Below are 15521 nucleotides of genomic sequence, written 5' to 3' on the forward strand. Positions count from 1 at the left end.
CTCTTTTCAAGTCTTTGTTCTGCTCTGATTGCGTGTTTTTTTTTCTAGCCAGTATTCCAAAATGCTGGTACAATCTTCTTTCAAGCAGCCTACTTACTGCTTTCCGTGTATCCTTAATTACTGACATGCTATTTTTCATTCCCAACTGGTCTTTTTACATGGTTTCTATATCTTTTTTATGTTGCTGTTGTTTTCACTAAGTTCCTTGAACATCCTTGTAACCTTTACTTTGAACTTTATATCTGATAAATTGCTTGCCTCCATTTCATTTAGCTGTTTTTCTGTAGACTCCTCATTTTCTTTCACTTGGGGGCTGTTTCTTCCTCTCCCCACATTGGCTGTCTTTTTGTGGTTGTTTTTATGTATTTGATAGATCTGCTATGGCTCCCAGTCTTTGTGGGGTGGCTGTCTGTAGGAGGTGTCTGGTGGGAACCTGTGCTACCATCTCCTTGACCTCCTGAGCCAGCTCTAAGAATGTCCCTTGTTTGTGTGTTCTGTAGGCCCTCTTATTGGAACTGAATCTTGATCGTTGTTAGCCCGTTCATGAGTGGGATCAACCTCAGGCGGGGTGACTGTGAGACCACCTCATGCAAGCTGCTGTGTGAGTGACATTTTTAAAAATAGAAAGATGGAATTCCTCTCTGCAGAATTTGGTACCTAGGCAAGAGGAATTCCTACATGTGGAGCACAAGAAACTTCTAAGGGTGAGGCATGAGAAATTCCTAAGGGTTAGGCATGAGAAATTCTTAAAGGATAGGTAATTGTCTTCTTCCAGGCTGGCTTTTCTGGAAGGGGCCTGCTCCATCCAGAGAAGATGTCTAGGAATTTGAAATTGAATCAGCACAGGGGTCTGAAGGGCTGTCCCACACATCCTTCCTCAGAGCCACAAGCCCCAGACTCTCCTGTGAAGACTCCATTCCACACTATCCTTCCTCCACCAGAGTCCATGGTGAATGCAATGTTGTAGTTGTCCCTTTAAGAGGGTGCATGTGCTTCCAACAGACTCTGCTTCACCTTGGCAGGCAGAAACCCCCTCCGTTTTACTTCCTTATGCGATGTGGGTGTCTCTTTCCAGCTCTGGTGCTGTGGGCTGGGGAGCCTGTGCTGAGGTTCAAGCCCACACCCTTCAGGGGAAACCTCCCATAGCTGAAATAAACCTCCAGCACCTCAGCTGCTGTGGGAGTGGGGGCAGCCCTTTTTGCTTCTCTGTCCTTCCTAACAGTCTTGACATGGTTTGTTTTACAGCTCTTTGGTTATAAATCTCCTTTTCAGCCAGTCTTCAGTTGGTCATTCAGGGTAATTTTCCCCCAGTTTAGTTTAATTTCCAGTTTGGTTCTGAAAGGAGGTGAGTGCAAGATCCAGGTACTCTGCCACCATCTGGAAAACCCCTTTGACCTGACACTTGTAATTCAGGGGTGGCAAAAACAAACCAGCAGGGTCTTCTCACATTGGTGTAGGGATTGTTAGCAAAAGACATCTCTTTGTCCTGCTTGACTATGTAGAAACAAATTGATCATGATCCTTGTTTTTCAATTAATCCCTCATGCTTCACCACAGATATGCACACACACACACACACACACACACACACACACACACACACACACACACACACACACACACTATTTAGCTCTTAGGATGTCTTGTAGCGGCTAGTCCAAAAATTTTTAATCAGTTGGTAAGCAGGCTGTTGGCATATGACTTTTTGATGCCAAGCTAAGAGAACAAGAGGTTTTTTACTGTTTCTCACTGTCAAAGGGTCCACTTTTTCCAGACCTGGTCCAGCCCAGTGAAGGAGACAAAACCTGTTCTCTATTGCTGTGGTGCCCAGCTGCTCAGGAACTGCCCAGAACCACAAGAGTATTCACAAGAAAGGGCTAATTTAGATATTTTCCACACTTCCTCATGTTCAGCTGTTTCCTGACAAATTACTGAGCCTCAAAAATGTTCCAGCCTTAAGTACAGGCTGAGATCCACACAAGAACCAGCAAGTGTCTCCTACCCACTCAGAGTACCTACTCCACCTGCCAAAGAACACTGGGCATGGCATCCTTTTTCTATACAAATGTTGCTCGAATATTGGATCTCAGTGCAAAAATTCAAAGCAACCCTCTTTGTCTTTTTAAAGCTAAAAGGCTCCATACACTACTTATCCAATGCCTTTATAAAGTTGAGACACCAAAATAAGTAATGTTTGCTCACCAACAAGGTTTGCTGCAGGTTACGTTCAGCAAAGTTGCTCTTTAGCAGCTGGCAGCCTTTCTTATTATATTAAAAAAAAGAATGTGTTAACAGTTATCCTGTTCCATAATTAAACAGATGATTGTAGTGCAAAGAGGTGTGCTGTGATTGAAGTCCCTATGTGGTACTATTGGAGCAGTGATGAGGGCAATGGATTTGAATTACTATAGTAGGGTCTAGAGGGAAAAGAAAAAAGAAAAAGAGAAACAAGAAAGCTTTCTTCTAAAGTCCGGTTGAGGCACCAGTCTCAAAGTGACTGTGATCAACAGGATAGCAGCTTTCATATGAGAATTTGAAAATCATTTATCTTGGCAAGGGAAAAGGTCAATGCCTTTAAACTGAGACAGATGTGGGTTCACATTTGGTCTCTACCATTTACTATGTATGAAATGGAGGTCATACCTCAAGTCTTCTAAACTTCTCCTTTTTCTCTAAAATATTGAAATAATCATATATATTTTGATATGGAGATTAAATTAGATTTTGTTGAAAAACAGCAAAACTCATGAAATAGGCTTCTCTCAATGTTTTCAAAAATAAACCAAACAATTTTAAGACTATATAACCACCTTGACCATGAGGTCAAGCTTTCTAGGTTTGATTCTTGATCTACCAGGTATAAAATAGGCTTGTGGCAGCAATGCACTTAATCTCTCATCTATATAATGAGGATATTAGTAGTTTCTAGTGTTCATATAACTATGGAATAAATAAGTTAATATGTAAACATTTAGAAAAGACTTGGGTGTTGTAAATACACACACACACATAGTGAGGCAGAAGTAGGTTTACAGTTGCAAGTACATAGAACAGAGTTTATTTTTATATAATTATTTAATGATTATTGTATTATTTTCTACAGAAGTACCTGTAAACCTACTTTTGCCCCACCTGCATTAGGAAATGAACCTGCCTCTGTTGTTACTTCGCTTCAGGAACAAAGAAGTTGTGCATTTCAGCTGTTCCTGTCTCCTGTTGTCCTGAATACTTCCAGAATTAATCACCATCCTCTTTTCTGTATATTCCATTCTACCTATTTGTTTTATCTCTTTCATTTGCATTAAAACTGCCTGAATCTCTCTAACCTTAAATGATCAAAAAAATTATCCTGTAAAGTCACTTTCCTATCCGGCTACCACTCGGTAGTCCTATCTTCACAGATTTCTTCTTTAAGAAATTTCTTTAACACATTTTCATTCTTCATTCCCTTCCATCCCATCTACTGACCTAAGTGGAGAGTTCTTTCTTTCATGGTCACTGGTCAATCGCCAAGTCCAATGAAGATTTTCCCATTTTCACCTAGTTTGATATTTCAGATGCATTTTGCACTATCTTGTTATAAGTATTAAGCCACTACCTGTAAATAAAAGGATATTATTAACAACAGTAATAGAAATAACAGCATAGCATAGTGTCATGATATGACACTCTTCTGGGCTTTTTTTCTTACCAAGTAGATGCAGCTTCAGTTGTTAGGTAACCCTGACCCTAAATACATAAATATGTATCTACAGTACATCTCTGTTGAATTATAGCCCTATATAACCTCATTTGTGTATTTGTATGTATCCATGTTCAACAGTGAATTTACAGCATCTTCCTCTACTGGCTTCCAACTGAATGAATCATAAAAATCTCTGTCTAATTGCACACGTTAGAACACTGGCGAAGCTTTAAGTCACTCTTCTCTCTCCTGTCCCTGATATCAGTAAGTCTGCTGTTTTATTGATTCTGGGCTCCGAAGTAGCTCTCAGACTTTGCACATCTCAGCATCTTCCCTGCCAGGACCCTAATCCAAGCTTTCATCATCTCTCCCCTGAATTAGTGCAACAACCTCCTAAGTGGCCCCGCTTCCTCTGTGCACTGCAACTCTCTTTCTTACAGTATAGGACAATCAATCATTTAATAATGCAAATCAGAACGTCTTTCTTGTTTCTCATCTCTTAATGGCTTCCCTACATTTAACACATACAGAGCCCAACATGATCTGGTTTCTACTTCACTCTCCAGCTTTATCTTTTTAATATTCTCCTTTTCTTCCGTTTCACTCTGATTCCCCTTCTTTTCCTCCAGTGAGCAAAGCTGCTTCCTGCCTTCCGCAGTCACAACACTGTTCCCTCTGCCCAGACCATTTTGTCTGTCAGCTAACTACCCATCCTTTAGATATCAATAAGAAGTGCAAGTTTTACTTTCAGGAAAATGTGGAAGGTGTTTATTTATCTAGACGAAGCAAAATCTTTCATTTATAGCACACTGTATTTGTCTTTTGTAACACTTATCATGTTATTTTTAATAACTGGCTCTTCCTTTAGACTCTACATTTTGACAACAGTGTCTGTTTTACTCACCATTAAATTCCTCAATTTTTAAAGGGCTATAAATCTCCATTTCCAGCAAGATTTATTAAAGTTATTATTCTTAGTTTTAGAAAATACTAGTCTGGACTCAACACCCTAAACTATGTGTAACTTGATACTAAAAAAAAAAAAAAAAAAACGGCCCAAAAGATAAAACATTAAAAATGAAGCTAATTAAACTATGTCACTTTTAGTTCTCCCTAAATGCAATGATTAAAATATTTGTATAAGGTAGAATGTCTCTCATTGACTTTAGTCCTTTCCCTGAGTTTGAGGAAGTTCAGCTGACTAAGTATTCTGAGAACACAACGTGTATTACTGTGTGTTAGTAGGAACACTCCATAGAAGAGGTTCCTGCAACAAACAAAAGAGTAATATAGTCAAGGAATTTCTTAATAAAATGCTAAAGCGTAAAAGAAAAGGGCTGATTCCTTTTATATTTTAATGAACTTTCGTGCTGTTAAAATTAAAGTCCCATAGTGAATGTTCTTTTCCTGCTCTCCCGTGGTGAAATCCCATTAGACTTTAATTTGCTGTATTTGGAAAACAAAGGTACAAATCTCTCCTTAAATGGCTTGGGGACACATACATATCAAAAGAACAAGGGAGGTCTCAGCAGGTTTCAGAATCTCAGAGGTTCAGTTTCAGGTCACTAACACCATCCTATCTGTGAGTGTAGGTAATGAAATGACAAGTTAAGGATGCCAGATTGTAATGAAGAGGTAAAAACAAGGTTTGGGGTCCCCCTACTAAGGCAATAGTAACCCCAGAGTTAACTCTCATTATTTACAATATTATAACAAATCGAAACACAGTAAACTTCAATGGGGAGAAAAGAAGAGGCAGGCAGAAGAACATAGGTTGGTGTCAAAAATGTGAGAAAAATAGATAGGAAGGAAGGAAGGAAGGAAGGAAGGGAGTTAGCACCATCACTATGGCCTACAAGCCATTGGTTTCTATTGAATATATATTATTCTCCCAAAAGGATGTACCCAATATTTATAAAAATATTTTTGCTATCGTTTCCGAGTATGTAATAATATTTATTATACCTAATTTAAATATATCTTGAGTGAACAATACATGTATTCGCTGAAAAAATAATCATCAACTCAGTGGATTCACCAGCTTTCCAGGGTGGCTGCAGTTACTGAAGGAGCTCTTAGGACTGTACCAGCGAACTTCTTTTACGGCTTTAACAGAGCCTATATGAATATCTTTGGTAGCCACATATAACTCAGGGAAAATGTTCTTTGCCATCTGGATTCGAGACAATGTGTAAATGCCCTAAAACTTGTATTCTAATGTATACGCCTTCACACAGGGAAGTTAAGTCACATTTTATATCATACTGTACCCACTTAGACATTGTGTATAAAAAACAGAGCCAACTAACTTTGGGACACATACCTTGATAAGACGCTCTGTGACTTGTGAATATATAAAAAAACAAGGGTGTGTGTGGGGGGGATTCCAAATGACTCATAAAATGAATAGCATGATTTCTTCTAGGTCTCATACCATCATATATGTTTCTTTCCTTTTAAGATAATTTTATTTTCTAATTTTCCAACTATTCTCAGTTTACTGCAATGTATAATGCATATATATATATATATATATATATATATATGCTTTTTGTTCAGATGTAATATAATATATATGTGTGTGTGATGTATAACATAATAGTATTTATAATATATTTTGAAAAATCTGGAATCTAGAATCTCTGCAGTGACCTTAATAGATTAATACTTGGTAAAGAAATGCTCTATCCATTCTGGAGAAACTACTGCTATTATTTTTAAAATGCTGACCCAATTTATTGCTAGGAAGATCATTTAAATGCATTACTAGAATCCCAGAATCTCTTGCCTAAGATCCTCCTGTTTTTGCTGGAAATCAGTGAGTTGCACAGAGTAGGATCCCATTTTAGAGTGCACCCCTGGCATAGCCTCACAAGCTGTTAACACAAATATTTGAAGATTTTTTCCTAATTTATCCTTGAGTAGGAAAATATTTGGGAGCCAAACATGTGTCCCTAGAGCACATGACTTTTCTCTTGTGAGGAACTGGAGAATAATTATCAGTTGCTACCAGCCCAGATGGAAGCACATTTGTGGGCTCTAATATTTTTTTGGAATCAAGGCCAATGTTAATTTCCCTAAATAAGAGAGGATTGTCTTAAGGAACTTGGGAGCACCAGGACTCCTCATACAATGGAACATCTTCTCTGTGCATGTTCCTGTGCCCACGTTATTGTCTCGGTATACCCTATACCTTTTACAGCTGTATTTTGTTGTGATTTAAAAATTATAACCTGTGTCTGTACTCCCTATGCTCAATCCATCTTGAGCTAGATACTGATTTATCAATTCACCAAATGAGAATACAATTTTGTTCCTAGATTCATAGAAACTTTTATAGTCATCAGGGGCAATTGTCCTTTTACTATCAGAGAATCATAGGACAACTCACTCACATCTGATACAATTCTAAGCCTACTAAGATCCAGAGATCCATAGTTTCCTTTCTGGAAATTTTAATGACACTAATTTATGAAATCCTTATGTTCTCATTAAATTTTGAACCCCCATTAGCATATTTTGCCATCTATCTACCTATCCTCTACCAAAACTGGCTAGGTTTTCCTATTGTAGATAAAATATAAGTTGGTTTATGATGGGATGCAAATATTTTCATGTGATCACAGCCTCCTGGCCAGACCGTAGTCTTGCCTAATAGTTTCATATAGATATTTCCAATAGGCAATAGTTATCACAGATTGATCCTTCTAAAAATTTACCCAGATTAAGCCATTAATGAAGTTAGTAATAAAATTAGTCCTGAAGTTTGCTTCTACTACTATCACCACCATCAATCAAGGCTGCTCTTCTGTAACAAGCCATGAGTATCTTACTATGTACACTTCATTTTCATATAACAAAGTCTTCAGCAGACATATACCACAGGTGTCTGTCTTCTTTCTCATGCACCTAATCATAATATTGGTAGTGATTATTGTATGAAGGTTAAAAGTTTCATCAGATATTAATGAGGCCAAGCAAAAGTGCAACAATAGTCTCTTTCACTAATTTTCATATTGGTTGATGCTTTTCTCTCCGTAGCTGATTATTACTGAAAATTAGCTGAATTTAGTACACTGTACAATGGAAGTGCAGTTTATTTTCCTGTTGAGGATGTTGGAATACCAATTCTTTTTCTTAAATTCTTTCAACACATACATGGCTATTTTCTAATTTTTCTGTGATTTCTGGCTAGTGTGTATTAGCAAAGTCATCAAAAATCTCAATTAGCAAATGATACTACTTCTTTTGAAAGTGTTCGTATAACTCAATAAAGTTTGTTATGAAACTCTTTATGTCATCTGCCTACCTTCAATGTGACACAACTTTACACTGACATTATTCCTTCAATGATGTGGAGTAGAACCAATTTTCAATTCAAGAAAGTGGAGAAAATTGGCTGGGATCACACCTTTGTTGGTATTTCTAGATTATGGCATTAATGGTTAACATACTCGGTAAGTTTTTAGGCTTACCATACTCATTCACAACCTCTATGCATTATTAGATTTTTATTTCACAACACTGCATAATGCAGAAAATTTTTAGAAAGTATATTTACCTTATTTCCTTTAAACTGCAATTAATCTAAACATAACTACCAATTGTTTAAAGGTTATTGTATTAGTTAGCTTTGTTAGCTTTGTTCTGGTAAAAAAAGAAAAAAAATATTCCAAATCTTTCATGGCTTATGTTGCATCTTACATCAGGCCTTACAAAAATGTATAGTAATTATTTCTCACTCATGCTGTAATGCCAGCATCTGTGGCTTATTTCTTGTGGTTTTGCTTTATTTCTAGTCCTGTGTTGAAGCAACAGCTTCTGTTTGGAACCTGCCATTCTCATGGCAAAGGAAAAATGTATCTAAGCACTTTTATTTGTAGGTGGCATCATTCATGTCTGCTCGTATCCAATTGGAAAAATCCAGGCACATGGAGAAAATCAATGTCAATTCATTAAGGGAGTGTATTCTTTCTATAGAGAGTAGGTCCACAGCAAGACATGTGGCATTGGGAGATTATGTAGTTAATAGGTGGCTAGAAGAGAATAATTGTAGATAATAATAAATCTACAGCATTACCTATATTATTTTCAATTTGTATGGGGCCTACAGATGTTCTGTCTGTCAGCTGATTGACTACCTACATATATATTTCAGTACCCACCCTGTACTACTAGAAATGTCTTAACTGCTGAACATCTTAACCTATTGACAAAATATTTAATAACTTTTATTTTAATTAGTTCTCTAATGGAAATATAATTAACTTAATTGGTGACAGTCTTGCTCTCCTTTTATATAAAGTGGTTCTTACAAATTGGTATTCTCACTCCTTATAGCCATACATTCCAATAAGAGAGAAACTAATGAAAACTCTAGTCCTAAAAATAAAATTACAAGGAATATGGTGATTGACCATCACCTGGAGTATAAACTGATCACTTTAAGTTTGAGAAAAGGCATAGCTGAGCAAAATATTTCAATGAGTCTATCTTCTTTTAAGGTATGTGGAAATAATCTAATCTTGTAAATGGTTTTGTTTTTATTTCCTAAACTTATTTCCTTTATATAAATCACATTTCCCCCCCTGAAGTTGAATTTCTGAAATTGGAATACGCCTTTTGAATTGATGTCTGTGTTCACTGTGGAAGCATTTTAATTTTTTCCTTACGGGCTATAATGAAACTGAAGCTACATCTAAAATTTCAGAATCTCGGTATTCAGACAGCATGGCTGATCGGTTCTCAATAAATCCTTTTCTATTCCAAGTATTACAGATAATTTCAATAGTAGGAAAATCACCTGGAAGTTCTCATGCTTTCACATAACTGACAGTCTCCGCCACTTAGTCTCCTAGCAGTGTTCTGACCTCATCTAGCTATGCTTAATAGCTTTAAACTTCCAGGGCTTATACCCTACCATCAATATGATTTCCCCTTTACTTTATATGGTATGTTCTCTTTCCCTTAGGTCTGGCCGGTAGAACTATCCTTAGTACAAAACTTGGACATGCAGCCGCAAGTCCTTTCTCTACGCTGACGCTTTCCTAAGCGCATCTCCCTAACACCCTTCTGCTTTCAGCATAGCGGAAGTAGTAAGAGCTATAATGTCAGTTATTTGCCTGCCAACTATACGTGTTAGTTACACAAATTGTGCACAATGATACCTTACTGAGAAGGATACTTTGACCCCAGAGTCTGCCTCTGTTGTTAAAGGGGCTGCACGTCCAATTTGCCCGATTCTGTCCTCATTTATATGTATTGTCTTATGTTATTATTAATAGCTCGCTTGTACTCTCACGAGTGTGCCCGTTTGGACAATACATTACATGGTTACCCTGTGTAGTGCAAATATATGTTTCAAAGCTGGGTTTCACCTTCCTTCTTGTTTTGCCTATTTTTTTCTTAACACTTCCTTTTAAATATAAATCCGTACTGAGACAGCCTTTACCTCTCCTAGTTACGACTGGGATTTCCTCGGTTACTCCTCAAACCCCCAACCAATCGCCACCAGACAGAACAACACCACAGCTGCAGAGAAGGAAGAGAAGACCCCCTGACCCTAACACATGTGCCCTTGAGCCTCGGAACAACCGCTGAGGGACCTTCCCTCATTATAATTAAAAAAAAAAAAAAAAGCCACACCCCTGGGTGGATACTTAAGACACTAAGACATGCAGCACATGGAGAAGCTTGTAGACCACACACAGGCTCACTGTGCTGCACAGGCGCCGCCAGCCACCGAGAGGTGGACCCAGAGTCGGATCAGGAGAACAAAGAGACCCGGGCGCGGGATGAGTCAGCCCCCTGTAGCACATCTGGGAGCTCTGCTCCCGGGATGCATCGAGCTTCCTCCCCGTTCCCAACAAACCACCTTTGTGACTGTTTCACCACTTTTCTTAAATTTCTGTCCTGAGAGGGGCAAGAACCTTCTCCACTGGTGACAATACATTTCCCAGGCATGCTCTTTCTGTAATGTGTCACACACAAACTTTGTCACCAGTAACACACTGAATGGAACATGGAGAATGTTGTTAACTGTATGCCAAAATTTTCCACATGGGTGTAAACTTATTGTGGAGGTTTCCAATTGATTTCTCTTATTGTTTTATTGATTGATTGATTGATTTTTTATTTATTTTTTTTACCTTTCAGAGGTTTTTGTAACCATCTGGCTGAGTCATTCCAGTTTACTCTCCAGAATCTTCCCTAAATATATGGTTAATACCAAGCTCCCAAATTGCAACTAAATGTCTGCCTCTTTTCATCCATGTATTTAAAACACAGGCCATCTTTCACTGTTGTCAAATTTTCTTTAGTGTGTCTTATTTTCCTTTCACATATGTATAAATTTCTTATTCTCTAACAACCACAAGTCTTTTCATAAATAGGTCTTTTATTTTAAACTAATGACTTCTACCATTTTCAAGGCTAAAGTATCTAGACATACATTCTCTTACAGGATAGCTTTTTCTACCTTTAAAATTCTTGTATTCATCGTGTCCACTGAGAAAATAGATTAAGAAAATACCATCAATCATTTTGCAATGTAATACATATATCAAATCATTGCATTGTACAACGTAACCATATACAACATTATATGCCAATTATATTTCAATAAAGCTAGGGAGACAAAATACCTTCCTCCTTCAACTTGCTAAATTTAGGTCATAGTTATTGAGGTAAATCTTCACCTATCCTTAAATTCTACCACCTCCAGAAAGAAGAGTCTGCCATAGCCACTTATTTCTCATGCAAATCAGAGAATGAACCAAAATAATACTCAGATCTGGGAAGAGGAATAACAGCCCGAGCCGAAGTGGACAGAGCACAATGAGGAAAGGAGGGGGACATCGTCACTGGGCTGTGATACCAGAGCAGAGAAGGAGGTACAAAATTGGTCACACATTGCAATATGCAACCATGTATCATAGAAATGTACACTTGAAACCTATATAATCTTATTAACTAATGTCACATCAATAATCTTAATAAAAAGAAAAAATGATAGGCTTAAGAGAATGTCGGGTAGAACAGATTCTGTGAGTAGAGGAAATCAGCTATAAAATGTTTCCAGATATTACTCATTAAATCTTTTTAATAGCCTATAAGAGATCAAAGTTACAAATACATATTCTATTCATTTACTAAAGTATTTATTCATTCATTCACCTGGTTGTATTATTTTCTTTAAATGTGCTTCAGTCCCCAGTTTGACTCACAGGGATGACTCCATCAATAGTGTTACAAGCACATTAGTATTACTTTGACTTCTAAAAGCCAAGACGTTCCAGGTACAGTTTTTTTTTTTTTTTTTTTTTTTTTTTTTTTTGGCAAATTTGGGGACTATTCCAAGAATATGAAACTGCTGTATGTAATTAGGACCATCACTAATATTCTAGTAATTAATACTGTCCACAGCAATATCCATAATCTATGAGCCACTGCTTTATTTGGCACTGATTTAAAACACAAGGCTCAGCCAAGGTGGGCTCACAACAAAGGCAACAGTCTACTTCAGAAAGATTTCTAGAAAGGCAACTGAATTCTTAGAGGCTATTTCAACCACATTTCTCTTTCTGAGACACAATTCTATGAACCACAAGGATAAGAGTAACTAAATTTGAAACAATCAATATAGTGCCACCTTCCTGGAGCTAAAAACCCAAATAAAAAAAAATGTAGTACCCTCTAGACCTCTGTACAAGAGCCTAAATAAACTCCCCAAACATTACAGATATATTTACTGTTCCAGGATATTGTACTGCTATCACACACACCAAATATGATATCAAATCGAATCTCTGAGATTTTCATCCCCAGGTGTAGGCTAAGAATGATGAACAGAAGATTATTTTGTGCCTTGGTGGGGTAAGGGGAAGGCTATAAAAATCTGTCAATTAGTATATGAGGCAGCCCACACAGATGTCCTAAAGACAAACTGTAATGTTATTGCACCAATACCTTTCTTAGACCATAAAGAAATGAGTGAATCTTAATCCATTTTTAAGTTTAGAATTTATCTTAGTTGTATAAATTAAAAAGATTCAAGACAAGTGACTTACTGGGAATAATCAGTTGTTACTTTTATAAACGTGTCAATTGTTGTAGAATTAATTTATCAAATCCACTTTTGAAAGTATATTTATATTGAAGAAATGGGACAAGGGAAACTCTCTATGTTTTTGGTGGAAAAAAAAAGCATGAAACAACTAATGAAACTTTAGTTATACTTGAATGACCAAAGCACCTCTCACCACTGTCTCCAATGTCCCAGGTCCTATTTTATAGCTTATGACCTTAGTAATATGATTGAAAGTCAAGGTGTCCAATGAATTGGTTTAGTTGTACCAATATGCTAAATTTAATAAATGGTTAACTCTCCATGACATGTTATTCAGAAAGAAAGCATTAACTTGAGTATGCTCACAGCTTTGACACGGGCCAGATGTTCTCCAGGCTAACATACTGTCAAACTAATGAGCTGTCAAAGTGTACGTGTTCACTGGATCTGTAGCAACTTTGCTTTAATTTAAGATATTCTAATCTCTTTTATATTAATATTAAAAATTTCATGATGCATAACTCTATAGAAACATAAGAGACTGATGCAGTGCATATATCAGTCTCATTTATTTAAAGAATGTAGTATAAAAAGTACAGAAAAATTAAAATCAAGCTACTCAGACCATCGTTAAAACAATGTGGATTCCAAACTACAGGATTTTTTTTTTTTTTCAATGAATAAAAGAGGGAAAGGTGGGTGTGCTACTTTATTTACTTAAATCAATAAGATAAAAATAAACATTTTTCTTTACAAGGTTTAGAAAAAGGATGCTTTGGTTTAAAGGGCAATTTGTTTTGCAGTTTTAAGGTAGTAATTGGGTTCCCCTTTAGGAATGTTCTTCACTCTCTTCTACTGCCTCATTGCTATTTTCTGTTTTGCGCATAGGTCTCATTTGAAAAGCTGCCTATTCAGGGAATCCCTCTTCAGATTAGGTTATACTGCTGGAGACCTGGACCTCACCTAATTTCTCCAGTTAGTTTCCCAGGTGGTAGTACATCTCGTGACTAATTCCCCCCTTTATTTCTGGTAGGTGCTTGATGCAACTTTCTGCTACAGACAACTTTTTTCTTGTCACTCTCTTAACTTAAAAAAAAATTGGCAGATATACTTTTAATAGTTTTAAATACATATTTTGAAATATTGCGTACTTGTACTGCATTTGATGAAAATTCAATGAACATATTTTTGGGTATACAGAGTTAATGGAGTCATAAGTTAAACCAAATAAAGAGAACAGAGAACCCTTCCTACTTGCAAATTAAGGATTTGCACAATTTTATTTATTTACTTATTTGTGGATTAATTGATTTGAGAGAGAGAGAGAGAAATGGGGTGGGGGAGAAACAGAAACATCAGTTTGTCGTTTCACTTTTTAATGCATTCATTCATTGCTTCTTGTATGTAACCTGACCAGGGATCAAACCCAGCACCTTTAGCATATTTGGATGACACTGTAACTTACCTACAGGGCCAGAGCCGCACAGTTTTATCTTGATGCCAGATTGCAGTCATCATTTTTATATTTCTGTTCTAACTAAATGAAATATTCCTGTATGCCGATACAATTTTATAAGTGCGGTGGACTAAATTGTGTTTCCCCCAAATTCATATATTGAAATCCCAACTTCTGGTGCCTTAGAATGTGACTATTGGAGATAGGAACTTTAAAGACTTAATTTATGGTAAATGAGGTTTTGGGTCCTAATCTAATATAATTGCTGTTCTTGTTAGAGAAAAGAAAGGCCCCCGAACACGCACAGGAAGACTGGGAAGGCCATGTGAAGCCAGGCTGAGAAGGCAGACAATGAGTAGTTTCGCGAGAAACCAAACCTGTGAGCACTTTGATCTCAGACTTTTAGTATCCAGAAAGCCGAGAAATCAATTTCTGTTGCTTAAGCCACCAGTTTGTGGTATTTTGCTTTGGCAGTCCTAGCAAACTAATATACTAGGTAAACATTAGTGCCTACATAATATCTGAAAAGACTGGCATTGTATGAGCTTTAAACAAATCCTTATGCTTAGCTGTCTCTAATTACATCAATAGATAAAATTAATGGTTGTTCCAGAAACTTAAACTCTTGTAAAATGATGTTACTCATTTTCACCCCCTTTTTCCTTCCCCAACAGTGATGCTTTCGTACTTTGTTCAAAATACCCTAGGTGGATCTATGACAAATATACTAGGCATACATCCCACGCATCAGATGGTCATCAAGTCAAGGGTTTCCTGGATACGATTTTTTAGTTTGAGGGTTTGGAGGTTATATCTTGCTTCTCTTTAATGCTTTCCAGTTTGAGTGAGATCTTTGAAGCCAGTTAGAGATCATAGGAATTTATTTGGGTTGCTTTTCCAACGTTTTCTATTCTTTACTTCAAAAAGGAATGTGATGCTCACAGCAAAGTCCCCTAAAACAGGAAAATAATTGTTTGATGTGATCAGAACTTATTTTTTGTTTTGTTTTATTTTTCTCTTTTCCTAGCCACTGATCTTTTAATCACCTCATTGTTCACTTGTAATGAATGATGAACAGATAAGTTAATGACAGCAAATGAATAATATTTTTACATAACAACTCAATTGAAAGAATGAGGTGTCTTGTTTCTACTCAAGTATCTAAACAGATTTAAAAAATAGGTACTGAACTTAGCACATTTTCAACCATCATAACCAAAAAGAGGCAACACAAAACATTTAGCGTATTGGCCAAATAATACAAAAAGTTATAAAACAAATTATATTTTCAACGTGTAAAGGAGTAAATTAGA

The sequence above is a fragment of the Furipterus horrens genome, unplaced genomic scaffold (genome assembly GCF_987537825.1).
Source record: "Furipterus horrens unplaced genomic scaffold, mFurHor1.1.pri manual_scaffold_12, whole genome shotgun sequence".
Classification (NCBI taxonomy): domain Eukaryota; kingdom Metazoa; phylum Chordata; class Mammalia; order Chiroptera; family Furipteridae; genus Furipterus; species Furipterus horrens.